The sequence below is a fragment of the Gavia stellata genome, chromosome 10 (assembly GCF_030936135.1).
Source record: "Gavia stellata isolate bGavSte3 chromosome 10, bGavSte3.hap2, whole genome shotgun sequence".
NCBI classification, from domain to species: domain Eukaryota; kingdom Metazoa; phylum Chordata; class Aves; order Gaviiformes; family Gaviidae; genus Gavia; species Gavia stellata.
In genome coordinates, this window is record NC_082603.1 from 16,922,027 (window position 1) to 16,941,848 (window position 19,822).

The 19,822-nt window shown below is 38.0% G+C and overlaps 1 long non-coding RNA gene across 1 annotated transcript; it reads left to right on the plus strand.

Annotated features, from left to right (window-relative positions):
- Positions 1-19,430, plus strand: LOC132317634 (uncharacterized). Its single transcript, XR_009484126.1, has 3 exons — positions 1-26; positions 435-496; positions 18,163-19,430. It is a non-coding gene; the product is annotated as an uncharacterized LOC132317634 (long non-coding RNA).
- The last annotated feature ends 392 nt before the right edge of the window (positions 19,431-19,822 follow it).

Below are 19,822 nucleotides of genomic sequence, written 5' to 3' on the forward strand. Positions count from 1 at the left end.
GGGCAAGTTGTGCAACTGGGCCAGCGGTAATTAACGCTCCTTCCCCATCTCCCACGCCAGCGGGCGGGCCCCCGCGCCGGGCGGTGGGGAACGGGTGAAAGGGAAGGGGCGTTTCCCGCTGCTCCAGCGAGGCCGGGCCTGCCGCCAGCTGTCCTCGGCTGGAGGTCGGGCTGAGGAGCCTCACGGCCAGGCCTCCCCTCGCCTCCCGGCCTCAGCCTACCTTTTAATTTTCTCTGTCATCCTCGACTTGCACATCCTGCCGTGTGGGGCTCCGGTCATTCGCTTCCACGGGGGGGGTGGTGTCTTTGTGTGGGTGTACAGTGTGATTTCTGCATGTGAACTACGAATGCCATATGAGTGCGAAGACAATACAAAATAAACCTTTAAGAGAGACTTTGATGTAAGTTTTGCCACACTGTATTTTTTTTTTCTAGGGCCATGAGAACTGCTGCCAAGATTGACTTTCAGACAGAGGATGGAATGAGTTTTCACCTGTGTAAGTCCAGGAAAACAATCCCTATCATGGGCAGAGCCACACCAAGTACAGTGGGAGACACCAGCCAGCCTTCTCCTACAAAACCAGTTATACTCGCATAAGTGCTTTTTCCAGCAGAGTTAATAACAGTTTGCCAAGTCAAGCTATACCAGCAAAAACACCTATGCCAGCATAACTGTATTTACACTGGATCTTCCCCTGTGGTCATATCCCTCAGAAAGATGCCTGATAATGTGTATGAAGTGGCTGTACTTTCTACAGGAACTGGTCAGTTATATATTTAAAGCATGTATTGGTGCAATGGTTAACACTGAAATGACAAAACAATTTCTCTGGTCAAACTTCAATGTAGATCAAAATGTGGTTAGAATTCATGTACCTATTTTTAGTCTAAAAAAGGTTTTCATGCAGGCTTTTAAAAACATTTGAATACCTTTGAATGTTGTGCTTTTGTTATTATAGAATAAGAGTGCGCACACAGATCAGTCCATTTATTGAGTATTCCTATTTCTTTCAAATACGTCTGCCTGGAGTAGCAGGGCTGAAGCTGCAGTTTGATGAGAAATAATCTCTGTTTCTTCATTGTGAACCACTACATATACTTTTCTTTCTCACTCCCTCTCCCTGTCCTTGGTATCATCAGGCATTTTGGGGCAAGTTTACGTTTTGATGTAAAAACTGGAGTCTAAAAACATCAAATTGTTCACATTTTCTAGAGCACTAGAGTTAGGACTACTGAATCTAGTTCTCTGGCACTTGTTCTGTGACCTTGGACAAATCAGTAATATCCCTGCTGTAAAATATCTGCTGTACGTGGGTGTTTTGGGAAAAAAAATCATAAACTGTTTATAGTGTTTCCGATCCTCAGGAAAATATACAGCAGAATCACACAGTATTAATAAATTAATCCTGTTTTATAAGATGAACGTTTGTAAAAATATCTTGGGTTTTAAAATCTTTGTCTCTTTGGCAGTAGGTAAATGTGAGAACCTAAGAAGAGGTAATTTCTTCATCAAAGTAAACTTCTTACATTCAAATCATTACAAAAATGAAAATGTCTACAAGTTTTCAGATTTACTGAACCTTTAAACTGCAGTTTTGCTGCTACTTTTAATCTCAATATCCGTGCAGAGATCACGAGCGCTATGATATTACTACGCATTTCTTTACAAGTCCTCTTCCCTCTTTAAGCTTAGGCTGGTTGTACCCTTCCACAGAACTAGCTATCTAATATAACCAAACTTTGTTTACATACAATGTCCATCCGTTTAGGCCATGCTGACCTTTGGTGTTTGCATGACTGCATGACTTGCATTCTGCTATGTTTGTCTTCTGCAGTGTCCTTATCCCACTTTTTGAGGCTAGCCAACACCATGTCCTATTACATATTTTCTTTCTCTTCTAACTTGTCCTTAAATAATTTCACATATACCTATCATCTTCTAAGAAACTTTTCTCATGCATCCAGTCCTCCACTGTTTCTTCTACTGCTTCCACTCTTGTATGTTGCTTTTTTTCACAATAACTTTGTTGGCATGATTGATAAATGGGCACTTAGTTCAAAACACGAGGTTTTTATTGATCCATTATTTCATCAGTTTCCAACAACACTCACAGCTAAGCATATCCTTGATAAAATCAGCCACACTCATCAAATGCTTTTGTGACAAAAGTTCCGTCTTTGTTCTGCAATTTGAGGTCTGCATTTCAATACTTTATACATTGCAGACGTTTTGTTTTCTTAGTATTCATGGTACAAGTCATCTGTGAGAGTTTTCCAAGGTAGCAAATAACAGCAACATTAATTAAAATGTATCTCAAATGTAAAAGCTAAAGATGGAAAGGTAGCTTGGAAGAAAACAAGCGAAGAGTACCACGCCTGTCACCTGTATTAATAATAGTGTGTGTAGTTTCTCTGAAGAAGCAAGATCAAATTGACAACTGTGCTTTACCATGTGTCTATGGTATGGTTCAAACTTCTTACTAGCTATGTAAGAACATCTGTAGAAAGCAAGCTATTTAAACTAGAAAGTGCACTCTGGAAGACTGAAGCCTGTAGGAAGAAAAATGCATATTTACTATTAAAGCCTTAAAACCCGATAATGGACATCAGGAGACCTCATAACAACAAGTGTTAGGCTATGGTCCCGTGTCTGAAGTGTTAAGCGGAAGTATCTGCCTAAGCAGTTCTTCAATTTCACAATTAAAAAAAAATCTGCTTAATAAAAAGCAGTCATAAAATTGCTAAACAGTTCAGATTCTCAAGTCATGTCCTCAATCAACCTTGATTTTAGTCAGTTGAGTTTTAAGGAGTGAGTCAAAGTCAGGAATATAAAAAACTGTTATGGAGTGAATATTTTGTCCCACTAATAGTTATGTGAATACCTTTTTTTTAAACAGAGTCTAGGTTAACAAATAAGAAGATGCTCTGATTTGGTTTCTCTCAGAACAGGAAGAACCTGTATTATTTGCTGTTGGCATTTGGCATACAACACCCAGCTTTATTCTGAGAACAACGTATCATCTAATAATTAAATGAAAAATCATGTTGTTATTGTAGGTCCAATGTAACATGTATTAATATCAGGGAGAGCAGTTTACAAATGTTGTGAAAGGTGGCAGAAGAATGAGATTAATTTAAGATGCAAACTGTACCATGTATGTTAGTTAAGTTTGAAGGTAATTTGTATAGTGCTGGTCTCCATTCTGTAGACTTGCACTTGCTTAATTTTTAAGTCCATATCCATTCAGTAAGATTGTTCACTTGTTTAATGTTAAGTACTATGATATTTGAAAACTTAATAACTAGTGGAGCAAGAAGGACAGTTCCCAGGGATTGATGTGGTCTCTTTTGTGAAATCTGTGTTATCTTTTAAGTGTATCTCTTAGTTGTAGAATTCAGCATGGTCTGCAGGTAAATTAATGAACTGCTCTATTAATGCAGTCATCAGCATCAAGTGATAAGGTTTTGTCAATCTACTGAAGTGCTATACCAGAGTATTAGTTTGTTGCTTGATTTTTAACAGAAGGAAATTACACATCTGAGTTGAGCTACATTTAATTATGTATCAGTTCATATATGTGTGTATATGAATAACGATACAGACTGTTCTCAATGACAACCTCATCAATACAGCTAATATCAACCAAGTGGAATCATTATATGTTTAGTCACTTCACATAACTTGAAACTCCAGTGTGGATGAAGTAGTGTGGATATGGTATCAGCCACTCAAAACCCGTAAGCCTCCACCTCCATGAAAAATATGCTGATTATAACACAGGTTTGTTCTTTAGAGTGGGGCCTACAGGTTGAAATTGAAATGGACATAAACTTTCTTTGATCTGCAGAACAGAGAGAGAAAACATGCTTGCATTTCTTTGTACCTCCTGTTTTCTTTTCTTGTTCTTGACCTTTTCTTACCCAGCTCCTGCATGCTTCTCAGATGATTGGGATGTTACTGGAACTTAAGATGTGGGAAGGTACTCTTTCTGAGCAGAAAGTAAAATTTGGGAATAATGTGGGGAGAAGAAGATAAGGGGTATATAGGAAAAATAATGCTTAGAGAGCTTAGAATGTACAGAGCATTGGCTTTTAAAAATATTGATGCTTGCAAACTTTCTGTGCCATTACTGCCTTACTTCCCCACCGTATGGGGATAGGAGTACTTGTCCTAATCTTTATTAATTGACACCATAACCCACAAGAGCATAATTGCTACACACAAGTCTACTTTCTGCATTTCCTTGATTTCTGACCACATTTTTTGCTCCATATACCTGCTTTTTTAATGTGACTGTGATCTATCCTCTTTAAAAACAACTCTTACCTCCACTTAATACCTCATGCCTTTCCAAAATACAAGATGACAGATAATTTTTTATAAGCACAGCTCATAAATTTAAAAGTCCAGGTGAAAATGTAGAAGTACATAGGAATTACCAGTATAAGACCGGACTCAGAAATTATTTGGTCTCCTGTCTGTACATGGATAGTACCAGATATTCTAAAAGACAGTATAGACTCCACACATCTGCTTTCATAGTGGATCTTAGTCTTAATTTCAAACATTTACACACTGACTTAGTTCTAAAGTATGGTGTTTGACATCCATTCTAATTTTTGTTGTCATTAAGTATTATAATTACTCATACTCTGCTGGTCCAGAAAATGCACCTAATATTTCAGGTAAGAGCAAACCACTGATTTGTAGTAAGAATTCTGTTTTATTTTACTTACTGTTCTCATTTGCTTTTCCTGTTAGTTCGTTTCTGGTTTTGACTGTTTTACAGAAAGATGTCTTCACTGAGCTGTCCATATTGATGCTTAGAATGCTGATATTCCTTTCATGAGTCAGTATCATTGGACGATCTGTGTGAAATAAATACAGAATTAGATTTTTCCTCCAAAATGCAGTACTCTGCATTTCTTAACAGTGTCAGTTAGCATTTTGTGCTTCACTTGCCTATGTTCTTTGGACTAGGTGAGTGGGTAGAAAAATGGTAACTGAAACTAAATGTTCCTGTTTAGCTTGTTCAGTTTTTTACTGAAGTGAATCACAGCTCAGTTTAGTCTTGACACCTTTTGGTGATCTGAAAGCCAAGGTGTGTCACGGCTCAACATTTATTTCTAGCTTATCTCAAATATTGTATTGTTTTATGTTTTATTAGATACATAAAATAGAAGACAAGAAGTCATTGGTGTTAACTTCCTATCGTACTTAGAATAATGCTTGGTTAAAAAGCTGCTCCCCTTTTCATGAAAAAGTGAGAAACTGAAGGAAGTTTTTAAGGAACATTTTTCCTGAAAAGGCCTTTTTGAACAGTATAATGGATCTTTGCAAAGTCCGGGTGTCAAGTTTGATATCTGAATTCAGTAATTTAAACAAAAGCATTTAAAATAGGTTTAAAACTAATTCCTTTTTCCTAGGTAGAGCTGTAATTCTTTTATTGAGATTGCCCCACAATTCCCTTATATGTAGTGCTTTTCAGCTGTTTGTATCTTTGCTGATTTATAATGATGCAATCTGAAAGTTGGCAGAAATTTTCTGCCTCAGCTTGGGTATTATTTTCTTTAATAAAAGGTGTCATGCCAGTGTGGTCCAATTATTTCTGAGAATGAAGCAATAGAAAAGTAAATTACTTTCAATATATTAAGAAAATGTAACAAGCTTTTAGATCATTGTGCTTTATCACCATGCTTTGCAATGCAGACTCATATTTGTCAGGGACTAGCTTATACGAGAGAGACATAACTTTTGAAAAACTGTGTCATCATCACTGTTTATGCTATGGTTCCTTCTTATTCCAGGTAATGATGCTTGAATTGTTACAAACACTCAAAAAGGAATCGTATCCCTCTCTCATACTCAGTCAAGAGGTATCAGACATTAGGTTTAAATCATAATAACTCATCAGACCCATCTTTCTGTTTTCCAGGAGCTATGGCCACAAATATATATCATGATGATGTGTTCTTTAAACAAAGTATAATTTGTTTTTAACATTGGTAATGTAGAAAGGATGCTAATGTAACAGAACAAGGATTTTAATACATTCTGTGTGCAGATCTATTTGCCTAATTAATCACTGTGAAAGATCAGTAGACTCTGCAGAACTCTTCTCCCTGTTGGCATATTCCTGGAAATTACCGTCTCCTACTTCCTCTCACTACAGGGACTTTTAAACTATTTAGTATTCGGTACTTTTTACACATTAAACTTCTATCCTTGGCAAGTACAGTATTTCTTAATCATTGTTTTGAGTCAATATAGTTCAGATTTTTTTTGAGAATTAAAGTAGAATTTCTCCTCTGTATGCAATACTTTGCATTTATTAACACTCAGCCTCAATTACCATTTTGCTACACACTCACCAGCTGAAGAAAGATAGAAGGTAGAGGAGCAATGTGGTAACTTGAAGTGGGTTTCCAAAATTGAAGTCTTATCTCCACCCATTGTTTCACAAGTTGGTAATTATTATAGCAGCCCTTCTGATTAACCATGTCAGAGACATATTCTAGGAGCCTAATGGTCTGCTCTTACACACTAATAACGTGTCACATATGATATCCATGTAGCATTATTAAATAAGTTTTTCACTTGTTCCTTCACACTGCCAAATTACTGACTTTTGAAAAATAGATTTGTATGCCTTCTGTAACAATTCTTGGCTTTGGTCTACCAACAGGGCTGGAGATTCCATCATTTGGTATGTTCAGGTCCCTCACAGCTTCTGCTGCTGAGCAAACTGCATCACCCTGTAAAGCAACCATGCAATATCGTCTTCCTTACAGATCATATTATCCAAGTCTCTGCAACCTTCCTCTGTACAGACTAAGCAGTCAGCTGTCGAACAAGTACTATGCAAGCTCAAAAGCTTTTCCTGTAACGGCTGTTTTATACCAAAATGCAGCTAGACATGGGGACTGAGCACAGATAATAATTTTTGCCTTTAAGAATGATCCAACTGATGTGAATGCAGGGCGATAAAACCAGATAAGGGATGAAAGGAATGCATTAGGATGATGCAAGATTGAGAGTGGAAGAGAAATAAAGGGCTTTACAAGAAAACAGTGAAGAAGGGCTACAGAAACTGGAGTGGCTTAGCAAGACAGTATTTAGAAAAGGAGGCTGAGCCACCTTGTGTCAGGAAGCCAGTGGAAGAAGGACCTAGAGACGAGTTTGAGCAAGTAGATTAGATGGGCTGAACAATGATTCTGGTATTATGAGGGAATTAAATGATTGGGCAAGAAAAGCAGACTGGATGTGTGTTGCAAAACAGGAAGGTGACACTCGGAGCTAATGAGGAAAACAGAAAGGAGTGATTTAGAGTTAATTGACTGGAGAAGAAAAAGGTTGAAAGAAGGCAACTTAAATCTAATGAGAATGTGTGAGATGGAACTGGCTGGACCAGAGGCCTGTGGTACCTGAACTAGCAATTTATGGTGGAGGAGATGGGGGGAAAGTGGTAGGAGAACCATTTGACAGGGAGTTCAGGTGCAGTTCTTGCATGAACCTGTACTGGATTAGGATTGTATAGGTAAGTAGGCTGTTGCCTACAGGCCTGCTCTGTCGTATATTTCAAAAATTTTGAGACACGGCATATGAGGCAGGTGATGATGGGAAGAAAAATGACAGTTCTATGTCTAAGGCAGATAAATGCTGATGAGATGATCTGAACTACCACTTTAATTCTGCTACAGAATCACTGTAGGATGCTGCCCCAGGATAAGTTATTTAACACATTCAAAGTTGGCCTATAATTGCATTTTTCCCATTTTCAGAATATTTATCATGAGATGTATCAGAGAGGTATTTGCAGAAGTGTTCTGTGCTACTAAGCAGTTGCAGTTAGGTGGAGCTTTCTTTAAACATAATGTTTTTTAAAATACTTAGCATTTAATAATATATTTTTAAATTTTGTATTGTATTTTGATGGTGTTCATTAAAGTCTAGTGCTAGATGCTGATTACAAATTAATTACTAAATAACTGTCTACTCACTGAATGAGGCAGCAATACTGTGGTAAAAACATATGAAGCCATATAATTAAAGGTTGCATCCTGATACAGCCTTAATTCAAGTTTCTTGGGTAGCTTTAGACGACTTTTGTGGCAGACTTATTTGGGACTATTCCAGAAGATACACATGCAGAATGCAGCTGCTTTACTTAGCAACATTTTCTGCAAAAAGGTGTTTTACCAGTGTATGCACTGGCTTCCAGTAGTTGTCATAATTGACATGTTGGTTTAGACCTGTAATCTTTAGATCGAAAAATCTTCCAATAGATAGGATCTAGCTGCCTTCTTCCTCTCTCAAAGCATTTGAGTTTACTCACAGTTTTGAAAGGAAATGCACTGGTAACAGAGTAGGAAGCAACAAGGAAAGGTGCATGTCATGAATGACTGATACTTGTGATAAGAAAACAGAGAATGCACTGGAACTCTACAGAAGGTACAGAAGTGGTGGATCTTTAAATTTGATTGAGGAAACCAAGAGAGACTTTAGATCTCACTGTTGATTAAAGATCATAGAATCATAAAAACCAGGACTGGAGCATACCTTCAGAACCATCCAGATGGTCTTCAGCAAAGATGGTATAGAATGAGAGAAATGAAAAAGGCCAGGGAAACAAGGTTATTAACATAGTAAACCTCTTAGTTGCATGAAACAGGCAGGAAGAGATATGTTCCTAATATATAGTAGAATAGGTAACAAAATGTGTAATTTAATGAGTAAAATTCAGAAACGTGAAACAAGTAGGCTTTTGTTAAATAAGCATAGGATCAGTAACAGCAGAGGAGGATGCAAAAGGTAGACCCCTGAAGAATGTGAAGAAAATACTAAAGTTCTAAACAGGGGATTGAGTGCTCCCTCAGCAAGTTTGCAGATGACACCAAGTTGGGCGGGAGTGTTGATCTGCTTGAGGGTCAGAAGGCTCTGGAGAGGGATCTGGACAGGCTGGATGGATGGGCTGAGGCCAACTGTATGAGGTTCAACAAGGCCAAGTGCCGGGTCCTGCACTTTGGTCACAACAACCCCCTGCAATGCTACAGGCTTGGGGACGAGTGGCTGGAAAGCTCCCCCGCAGAAAAGGACCTGGGGGTGTTGATTGACAGCCGGCTGAATATGAGCCAGCAGTGTGCCCAGGTGGCCAAGAAGGCCAACGACATCCTGGCCTGTATCAGAAACAGTGTGGCCCTCAGTACTAGGGAGGTGATCGTGCCCCTGTACTCGGCGCTGGTGAGGCCGCACCTCGAATACTGTGTTCAGTTTTGGGCCCCTCACTCCAAGAAGGACATTGAGGTGCTGGAGCGTGTCCAGAGAAGGGCAACAAAGCTGGTGAGGGGTCTGGAGCACAAGTCTTATGAGCAGCTGAGGGCACTGGGGTTGTTCAGCCTGGAGAAGAGGAGGCTGAGGGGAGACCACATCGCTCTCCACAATTACCTGAAAGGAGGTTGCAGAGAGGTGGGTGTTGGTCTCTTCTCCCAAGTGACTAGTGATAGAACGAGAGGAAATGGCCTCAAGTTGCACCAGGGGAGGTTTAGACTGGATATTAGGAAAAATTTCTTTACTGAGAGAGTGGTGAGACACTGGAATAAGCTGCCCAGGGAAGTGGTGGAGTCACCATCACTGGAGGTGTTCAAGAAATATGTGGACGAGGCATTGCGGGACATGGTTTAATGGGCATGGTGGTGTTAGCTGATGGTTGGACTTGATGATCTTACAGGTCTTTTACAACCTTAGTGATTCTGTGATTCTGTGAAATATGAAGCTCCTCTCCATGAATATACATAGAAAGAGACTGGTGTTCTTCTACTATTTTTTTTTTTAAGAAAGGATGTTACTACTACATGTTGTTACTACTTACTAATATTACATGTTGCTATTAATATCTGCTACTAATAATTTTTGCTACTAATTTACCAATATTACATCTTGCTACTATTAATAGTTTGTGATACTGCTGATAAATAGTACATTTAAAGCCAGATCACTAGGAGAAGTTATTTAGATTGCTAGTACTCAAGACAGTGCTTGCAGTTAAACATCTTTTAACTTGTTCAGCATGCAAAGATACTGCTTACAGGGCTTTCTAGTATAGCTCATGCCCCCTGGAAATTAAAATTTGAAACTGAATTCATCAGGGAATATAAGGTACATAAGTGTCTAAATGTGATAGCCATCAAGACAGTTGCCCTCATGCTATATAGGCCAGTGTTTTACATGTTTTAGAAAAAAATGGTGAAAGTTTCTGTAGGTATGTGTATACATATGTGTGCATGTGTATATATAAATACACTGATACATATGCACACTTCTTCCTTTTTTGGTACAGAAAAGAAATTACTCTCCCTTTCATAGGAAAAAAATAAATAGCAAAGTTTTATCCCATTCTAGCAGAAGGAAAAAAATAATATTACTCTTCAGCCTTAAGGCATAAAGTTGTGTCTCTAACCAACGTGAGAAAATTCTCTGTTCCTTCCTACATAGAGCTACACCCTAAGCCACAGCTGAAAGCTCATCCTCTCTCCCTGCCAACTAAGGCAGGGTTTATAAGGTAGGGCAGGAGTCTTCGCTCCAGCTCAGCAAGACTGAATCCACACAGTCCATCTTAATGCAGAATATATAAATAGAAGATACACAGTTTAACTATTAATTAAATAATCATCCAAATTACATCATTCCAAGTAAAATGTCAACTGCCAATTGCCTTGTTATCTAAAATAAGATGAGAGTGAATTTTTACCACAAGTAAAGACATGTTTCCATGTTACTATCACAGCTTAGTTAATGCACTGAATGTTCACACGCTGGTTTATCTCAGACTAACTTGATGGGAATAGCATAAACAGGCAGCAGAAGTAACTGAATACTAAGTATGGACCAAACCTTTAATAGTTGTGTATGGTATCTAAGCCAAAAGAAATATAAACTTAATCCTCCTGATTCTTTTCCTAAGCTTACTTGTGCCATATGTTTGCCCTTCAGGAATACCTGTGCCCTAATCTTTAAGCTTATTATATATTTCTTTTTGTAATCTGAAATTGTAAATCATAGGGCTTGACTCATAGGACTACCAGGGTAAATGAGAAGCAGAGCAGTTATGTTGTCCGGATTGTATTGTTGAAATACCTTTCAGTCCAAGAAGACTTGCAGTCCTGCAGAAGAGGAGGATTAATAACATTGCTAAAAGCAGGCAAGAGATCAAGACATGCAAGTACTGAGTAGTTCTTGCAGGCACATTTTGCAGAGTTTACTTCAGGCACCACTGAAATTGCCATTTCTTAGGTGGATGTTCAACAGGCTCATCTTCTGTGCTGTCTCACAGCTTAAAGCGATTGTTCCAATTACAGAGGGACATTCACGTCTTAAGAAACATGTCTATTTTTCCCAAGATCTTCTCAGTAAGGAAGATCTGAAGCTTTTGTTCTTGTTAACAGAAATAAGGCTTGTGTAGCAATGTAGCACAACCATAGCCTGTTCTCTGCTGCTGGAAAAGGGATATCTGTGAGGAAAAGATTACATTCCTGAATAATGTAGGATTTTAGGGAAAGCAGAGCACTGACTCCTACCTTGGATGAAGGAGGGAGCAAAGTAGTAATTGACATCTCTGAAGAAAAGGTTAAAACAAGCAAGAAAAGTCTAGGGAAGGGGGAAAGAGAAAAGGGGGCAGGTTCCTACAAACGTAATTTAAAGTCATAATGGTCATTCCTTAGAAGTTTGAGGTGGATAATGGGACCTCCCATTCACAGTAGCAAGTCTTGGACTCCAAGTTAATTCAGTACAGTTGTGGTCACATAAGCAGTGAACGCTGGTTCAATAAAATTTAACTTATCATCTTCCAAACTTTTGGATAATGATCCAAACTAATTTTAGAGTTCTTCTCCAAAAATTCTATATTCATCATCTTCCTTTTGAATGCAAAATGCAATCCCGCAGTGAACACAGTGCTAACATTTTTAGGGTATTTTCACTTGTGCTCTTGGAATTTGCTGTTTTCAGAATTTTGTCAATGAACTAAAATAAAATAGCAACAAATTACAAGAGAACTAATAGAAAAGTGGAGCAAACATGAGAATAAGGATTAAAGTGCTCTAAGGTTTGCTTTAAAGCTATACAATCTCCTCTAACAGCAAGAAATACTTTGACTAACACCCAACCAAAACACAGTAGCTCTAGTTTTCCTCGCAGATACTAATTAATAAAATCAGCATTCTGAAAAAGAACTCAAAATGACTGTATATGCGGTAGCGAATTCTTGGGTTGGGAAGCCAAACTAGCTCTTTACATACTCAATTTGGTTGGAGGTTTTGTTGCTTTATTTGCTTTTCCACGGCACTATTAACGCAAACAAGAACCTAATATTAACACAAAAGTCTCGATTAACCTATGCCATAAACCCAGAAATTTCACTATGCTTGTGACCATTCACTGTATAGCCATTCCAATACAGATATCTTATTTAACTACATTCTTACCTTTTGAAGGTAGCATTCAGCTTCTTCTTAGCTGGCTTTAATAAATTAACACATCCCACCAGTCTTTAGTTGATAGGATCATCTGGGAAATACCTGTTCCACCACAGGTAAGGCTGGGCTGACAGCTTATGGAAGACTCAACAACATTTCCTGAAGGACAGTTTATTCAAGATTAACACTGGAGAGAGTGGTGCTATGCATGATATGATGCTGTATACGTCTGGGTTTCTCCCCAGAAGTTTTGTGTTCAGCTGGGGGCTAAAACACAAATAGCGTAAAGCTAATAAAGTCACATTCTAGGGTCATATTTGCAAAAAGACACAATTAATTAATCTTCAAAATAACAGTATCAGAAGAATATAGATGTGGAAGAGACGTGGATCAAGTCCAGTTTTTGTTATCTGAGGCACTGTATCACCTTGTTTCTTTTGTTTAGATTCACCATTGAAGATTTTGTTCCCATGTTCCAGTTGGAAATCTGTTTTATAAACTCACTCATCTAGGTTAGGATCTTTCTCCTAAATTCTGATCTTAATTTATAAATTGACAGTTCATACTGGTTTGTTCTTCATCATCATTGCCCTTTTGCTTTAGCAGATCTCACTCCTTGGTGTTTAGCTGGTTACCATATTTATATGCAACAATCACATCTAATCTCACTCAGCCTTTGTTTTTCTTCCCTTGGTCACCTCAGTAGTCATTTCTGTATGTACCAGTGATGTGTGTCTTTTCTGCATACTGATTTACTTGAATATTCCATTTTAAAGTCTTACCAGCATCATTCCTATTTCTGCAGGAAATATCTCAGGTGGTAAGTAAATCCTAATGTTTTTACAACTGTGTAACACTTTTCATCATCCTGTATAAACTAGATCAACCTGTTCTGCTATTTCCAAATGTTGTGTTCTCCTTATAACACATTCTTTGTTATTATTCTTCAGAATATATAATGTCTATATTAAAATCTAATAGTTTTCTTCTAGCTGGATTCACCATTTAAAACTCATTCAGTACCTTACTACTTTTAGCCAGTTCCTTGCCTGTATTATAATCCTTATAAAAATTCTCAAATTTGCCAGCTTCATTAATAAATTTCTGAGTGACACCATAAAATGTGTTTTATTAATATTGACTTGAATAAAGTGTGTGACATTGTCTTCTTCGAACACGTATCTCCCAATTCTGTATTTTATTTGTATTAACCATACTAGCTGTGGGTTGAGGAGTATATTTGAATCAATTTTAGGATAGTAGGGAAAACTCCCTTCCCTTCAAACCACTTTCCCACAGATGAGGTAAAACTTCGCTAGAGTAGCCAATGTGCTACTTAGCCACAGAAAGAGACATGAAACTAAAGCTCTAAACAGTCCTCTGCTCCACCACTGTTAGAGAGTGTGGCCACTCACCATGGAAAAGTCAGAGTCAGTTAAGAGCAGCTGAAAGAGCGGTTGAGAGTCGTGCAATTATCAACTACACCACAGGATGGTGCCATAAGGTTAGATTTGGAGATCATTCAGCTGCCACTTATATTAAAGTTGTAAAAAAAAGCAAATGCTAAAGAAAATAATCCACACAAATATTATACATTTAATGGTGGGCAATATATGTATTGGCTGTAATCTTGACAGATAATTTAAATCATACAGTTAGGCTTGTTATTTTCTTGATCTGTATTCATCTCATCTTCATTCCCAAATCCCATGTATGTATTAGAGGTGACTCAGTCTGTTGACTAACTACAGTCGAAGTGAACATCTGTAGAGTAGGGGCTTATCGCTGGTGAAAAAGCGTAGCCCTCTTTGCCTTCAGAACTTTGATTTTATAGACTATCTGTAAAACACATTGTGCAGAAATAATATTAGTAGTGCAAGTACGGAGCTAATAATCTATAGATCTCTTAATTTTTTGTTAAATTTACCAAAGGTGTATTTAATGAGCATATTCCTTCTGCTGTCGTGGTAGTTAAACCAGTCTAAATCACTGTTGGTCTACTTTGGGTAACATTTCAGTAGTTATGGGAGCAATGAAGAAGCAGTTTGTACAAGACACCTGAGAAACAGGTATTCCGTTCTTTTCCTGTGGTATGTTAAGGTTCTTTACATTAAAAAAAAAAAGGCTCCTAAGAATGCCTACATAAGTGAAATAGTTGATGTGAGTATCCAGAGAGTGATCTGTAAAATAAAATTGAAGTGACTAACATTGTCAGATGCTTTTTGTTGTTTGCCACAGAACTTTATCTTTTGAGCTTAAGAAAATGATACCATTGATTTCACTCTAGTAGGAGCCCTGTACATGTTTAAGACCCCTCTGTCTCTCAGGTTTATTTTGAAATTAATCACAAGCAGCTACAGGACTGGAAGCTGTAGCTTCCAGTATCTCTGAACACAACCCAAAATACAGACTTGTTGATACAGGATATATGCAAGAGCATACAACATATGATAACTATATGCAGTTTTCAAAAAGCAGTATTTGTTTCTTTATCCATGGGAATTCAAAGCTCTGGTTTATATAAGCTTTCAGTCTAGTTTAGATTAGATTAACACATCAGGATAGCATTGGTAAAGCAGATGCCTTTCCTTATTCAAAAATTTTTTTGTCATTCCCCTCTGTACTTGTCTCCCACTTAGGTAATTCTCTCATTTTGTTGTCCGAAGTCTTACATTAAATCATTATTCCACTCAAGAAAATTTATAAATCAGTAAACGTGGTTAAAAATAGAATTGTTAATATTCTCACTCTGTTGCTTGTCATCCTGGTTGCAGTCTTGCACATTTTTACTTCTTTTAGAGTCATGTTTAGCATGATTTTTTAGCCTTAGAGGCTTTCTGGTCTTACTTACCGTATTTTCATTTCTGCAATGGACATATGAATAAAAAGCCATCATCGGTCTATGTTGAAACTTATTCTGGCTACCTATGCAATATTGTGATAAGGTGCTGTCTAGTGGAACTCCCTGATGTCTCACCAAACTGTCAAAATGTTTTCTAGGAAGCAACTGTTTTCAGTGCTATTCCAGAGTCTTTATCTGTAACAACATTAACATTTCACTTCACTTGGAACAGAATCAGGCAACACAAGTGAGGTTTCAAAGCTTATTACAAAATACCTCATAAACGATGGTAGGAATAGAACAAGTACATAACAACGACAAATTACTTTATTTGAGTCCGTATGCTTAAATATTTTTATTTTTCTAGTCTAATTGTCTAGCCACTTATTTGGAAAAAGGAATAAACTTGCTGGTTTACTAGGATTTGAATCTTGGGACTCCTCTTGACATTCTCTGTGAATGGTATCTGCAACTAGAGAAATGGGGAATTATGACCTCAGAGAACTGGCTGATAACATTCTGACAAGAATTATTGTCTGAATAGCTTTGCAAAATTTCAGCTGCCTTATGGAATAACACTGCACACCTGATCATGAATTGTTACAGAAATTTCCCTATTTCACCACCAGTGAAAGCAAAACAGCAGCATTCCCTTCTCCATACAGACCTTTCATTGTAAAGGAAACAATTAAAAATTTCACTCATAACCACAACTTATTACAATAAACAGTTCTTCGTCTTTCATATATCTGTTCTAAGTCTTTAGGGAGGAATTATGTTTGATGACACTTACAGACTCAAACTTTTATAGGCACAGTTAACACCCAGGAAACCCATAAATTGTCATATGCAGATGAACCTATGAAACTGCTCATGACCATGGGACTGGGTGCATAACCTGCTTTCATCAGAAAGAAATCATGGTGCCTCACTCCATAGGTGTTATATTAACTGACAGGAATTCAGGCAGTGGCCTCCAGGTGAAGACAATTAAGCTATCCTACCAGATCTGGAATGTGTTGGGAGCAATTCAGTGACTAGTTATAAAGGAAGGAAGGAATGTGTCCTGCTTTTCCTTGTTAGGGCTTGCTACCACCCTAGGGTCAAGGGAACTGTTTATTTTCCTCCTGGAGAAAAAAAAAAAAAAAAAAAAAAAGGTTTATATTGCATCTGAAGCAGGTGATCTGAACAGCTTAACCCTTCTTACTGCATCTGATACATTCAACAGCATTCCTTTTCACAGCTTTTTTTTATTTTTTTTTTTAATTGTATGGATGCAAAGCAGGAAAAGTCTGATCTACCATACCACCTGCCTGTAAGTCTCTCTGTCCACACTGGAGACTACAGGGTATCAGTGCTTACCATCAGAATTAGGGGGGAAAAAAAAAAAATAAAAAAAGAAATCACTTCTGTTATGCATCCCCAGTGCATAGGTAGTGATACAAGTCCAGAGTGGTAGCAGCTTCTCCCATATTTGGTAACACTGCTACGCACTGAAAATTGAAAACAGAACTTCACAAAAAGGAAAAAAAAAGATCAATGGAATTTGAACTACAGCCCTGTGCAGTCTGGCACCATGGTAAACCACACAGAGCACACACAAGTGTGCTATAATGCATTTTGAAAATGTCCTCACATGGTCATTTTGATGTTCAAGATCATATGCTGCTGCTATTTCCTTCTCCTTTCTGATTTGTTTCATTCATTGCACAATGGCATTGATGGAGGACCTGTTCCTGCAGCTTGTTCCAATAGAGCCTGTCTTCACAGAACAGGTTTCGTGGCAGAAGAAACCCAGTCTGAATCTCAGTACGGTGGCTGTGACTCTCAGATGTCAAAACTAGGGGTGCGGGAAGACTAATTCTTCACAGTGTCTATTTGTAAAGCTGGGAACTCCCTGCTACAGGATGTTGTGTTTGCTAGAAGTTTAGTTTCAGGGGAGGACTATACAAGTTCACAGGAGAGGAATTTACTGAGAATAGATATGCAGAAATCACGTTTGGCTCAGGAAGTTTCTCAGCTGCAAACAGCTGGAAGCTCGGGGAAAGTGTTATATATTCCTGTGCAGTGTTTCATATCTTCCTTAAGCATCCATTCATGACTATTATGAGAAGCAGGATAGTGGTCTTACTAGATTCTTGGTCTTACAGAGCCTGGTCATTCTTACTTTGAAGCATTACCTATTTCCAGTTCCAAAGTTCCTTCTACATAAAATTTATGTCCTCATGTTGGGTTTTTATTGCTGAAAAATCCTTACTTGAGAGATAAAATACCAGAGACTATAAAAAGCCTTATACTATTGAGATAAACTGAGTAAATTTCCTCCATTAATGCTTTCACTTTGAGTCTTTTAGGTCCCACATTAGGCTTCTGGCAGGTTATGTGAAGGACCTCATCTTTAATGATGGTGTCTTTCACTATTACATACTCGCTACACTGTGATAAACTATGTTATAAAAAAATCATATTATACACCACCTTTAGATATGCAAGTAAAAAGAAAAATATGGATTATCAATTATTAGTCTCCTTTTAAGGCATCAACTGTATGTATTTATATTCTGAATGTACTGATACACATGCCCTGAAGACAAGATAGCTGTGGCTTACACAGTACCTGTACACGTGACCATAAAAAGCAGTACATATTTCTCCCTTTTATATCCTTTCCAACTACTCAAATCAGAAAATTCTTGTTTCTTTGTCTGATTTTTGACCAGTGTTGTTGATTTTCTACATATCTCCTACCTTTGAAGTGCCTTAATACTATCTTGGAGGATTTTCTTTTAGGTTTCCAGCTTCCAGCCCTTGCAACAGCATTCTCTGACATACCTTTTGATGTTTTTGTAGGTCACTGACATGCAGCTTTTACCTACCAGCAGACTTCAAAGCCTGTAATGTTTGGCAGCCAAGCCTGTCTCAGATTTTTCTATTGGTTGGAAGAAGTTACTGAAATTAGATGGCAAATGCTCCATCAGCACTGGAGTCACATTCCTACGCTAAAGAAGATTGCTGGTGTTGCTTTCTTGATTATATGTTGCTTCATGGCTAAATCTTGAATTGGAGGCTGGCTGTCTGAAGAGGATGGTCACCAAAACTGTCCACAAAACACTATCAGGGTGGCAAGGAAGGAACCAGCCAGGTTTGTGGCCTGCCCTCAATGAAGACCTCCAGTTCTAGGAGAATGGAATTTGCCTCTCCGTAGGCTTGTACCTACTCAGACTCCTCTTTCCAGAGAAGCTACCAGCAGCGTCTGCCAAAACAAAAAGACCATCTGCAGTCGTCTTGACCTGACATGGTCTAAGTCTCCTCACAGATGCATCCTATCATAGTGGGGACCACCATCTTTCTGAATCATGGGGCAAGCTGGGGTACTCACAGGGAATCCTCACGTGTTCCTACCAAGACAAGTTAATTCACAGGAGGAAGCTGAGGAGTGTCTCCAGTCAGAATGCATTCTGCCATAGCTCAGGCAGCATCAGTGGCCTTTCCATTCACTAGATTTGCAAACCTGTCAACTGTGATTTCTCATTCATGCTGTTATCAAACACAGTTCCATACTGCTAAGGTACCAATGAACCAGCAATAACTTGGACATAAACAAGTAGGGGTTGAGTTATTAATTTTTATTTAATACTGCAATTTTCTATTTATAGATAATTGAGATATCTCATTAGGGCTATAGATAAATAAAATAATACTTGCTGAAACTAAACTCCTTTTTAATAGCTATCACTAAGAGCAAGCTGCTTACAGCTTTTGTCAAAGTTGTTAAAGTACTGTTGTTTTCAATGTAATGAATGGTACTCTGTATTTTTATATCATATACATAACCAAGAGTAACAGAGCTTTACACATTTCCTTTGCTGACCTTTAACCAGAAGTATCATGTTGGGATTATTTTACCTAGGTGAGATGGCAGAAATAGTTCAGTTCTGTTAGCTTGTCACTTAACCCTTCTGTGATCAGTATCATATTTCAAAATATATACTGCTCTTTTAGATACAGCAATTTTATTTTCCTCAGATTATATATATATATATATGCATAAAAGAATAACAGTCCTGATTTTTTACATATTCAGTAAGGAATTTCTTAAAGAGCAGAAAACCTGGCTTCCATTGCACAAGAAAATGTTAAATAATAATAAATAACACATGTCATTTAAACCAAGGCCAGAGTCTGTTCTCACATCTGCTATTCGAATCTTGTATTACAATAGCATCTGCTGTCTTGCAGCTAATCAGATTCATCATTACTATTTAAAGCAAAAACAGGAAACAAAACAAAATGAACGAACCACTGTAGTGTTGGATTAGCAACTTTTGGGCCAAGTCCAGTGAGAGACTGATGGGCTATATATAACCCTTGGTGTCCCAGCCCATGGCCTGCAGGGAATCCTGTGTTAGGCACCTACACTCCCTCTATTGTGAATAGGAAGATTTAGGAGCCTCATTATAGGACAGCTGAACAACCTGTGCCCTGAGCAAAGAGCCATTAAGGTCAGTAG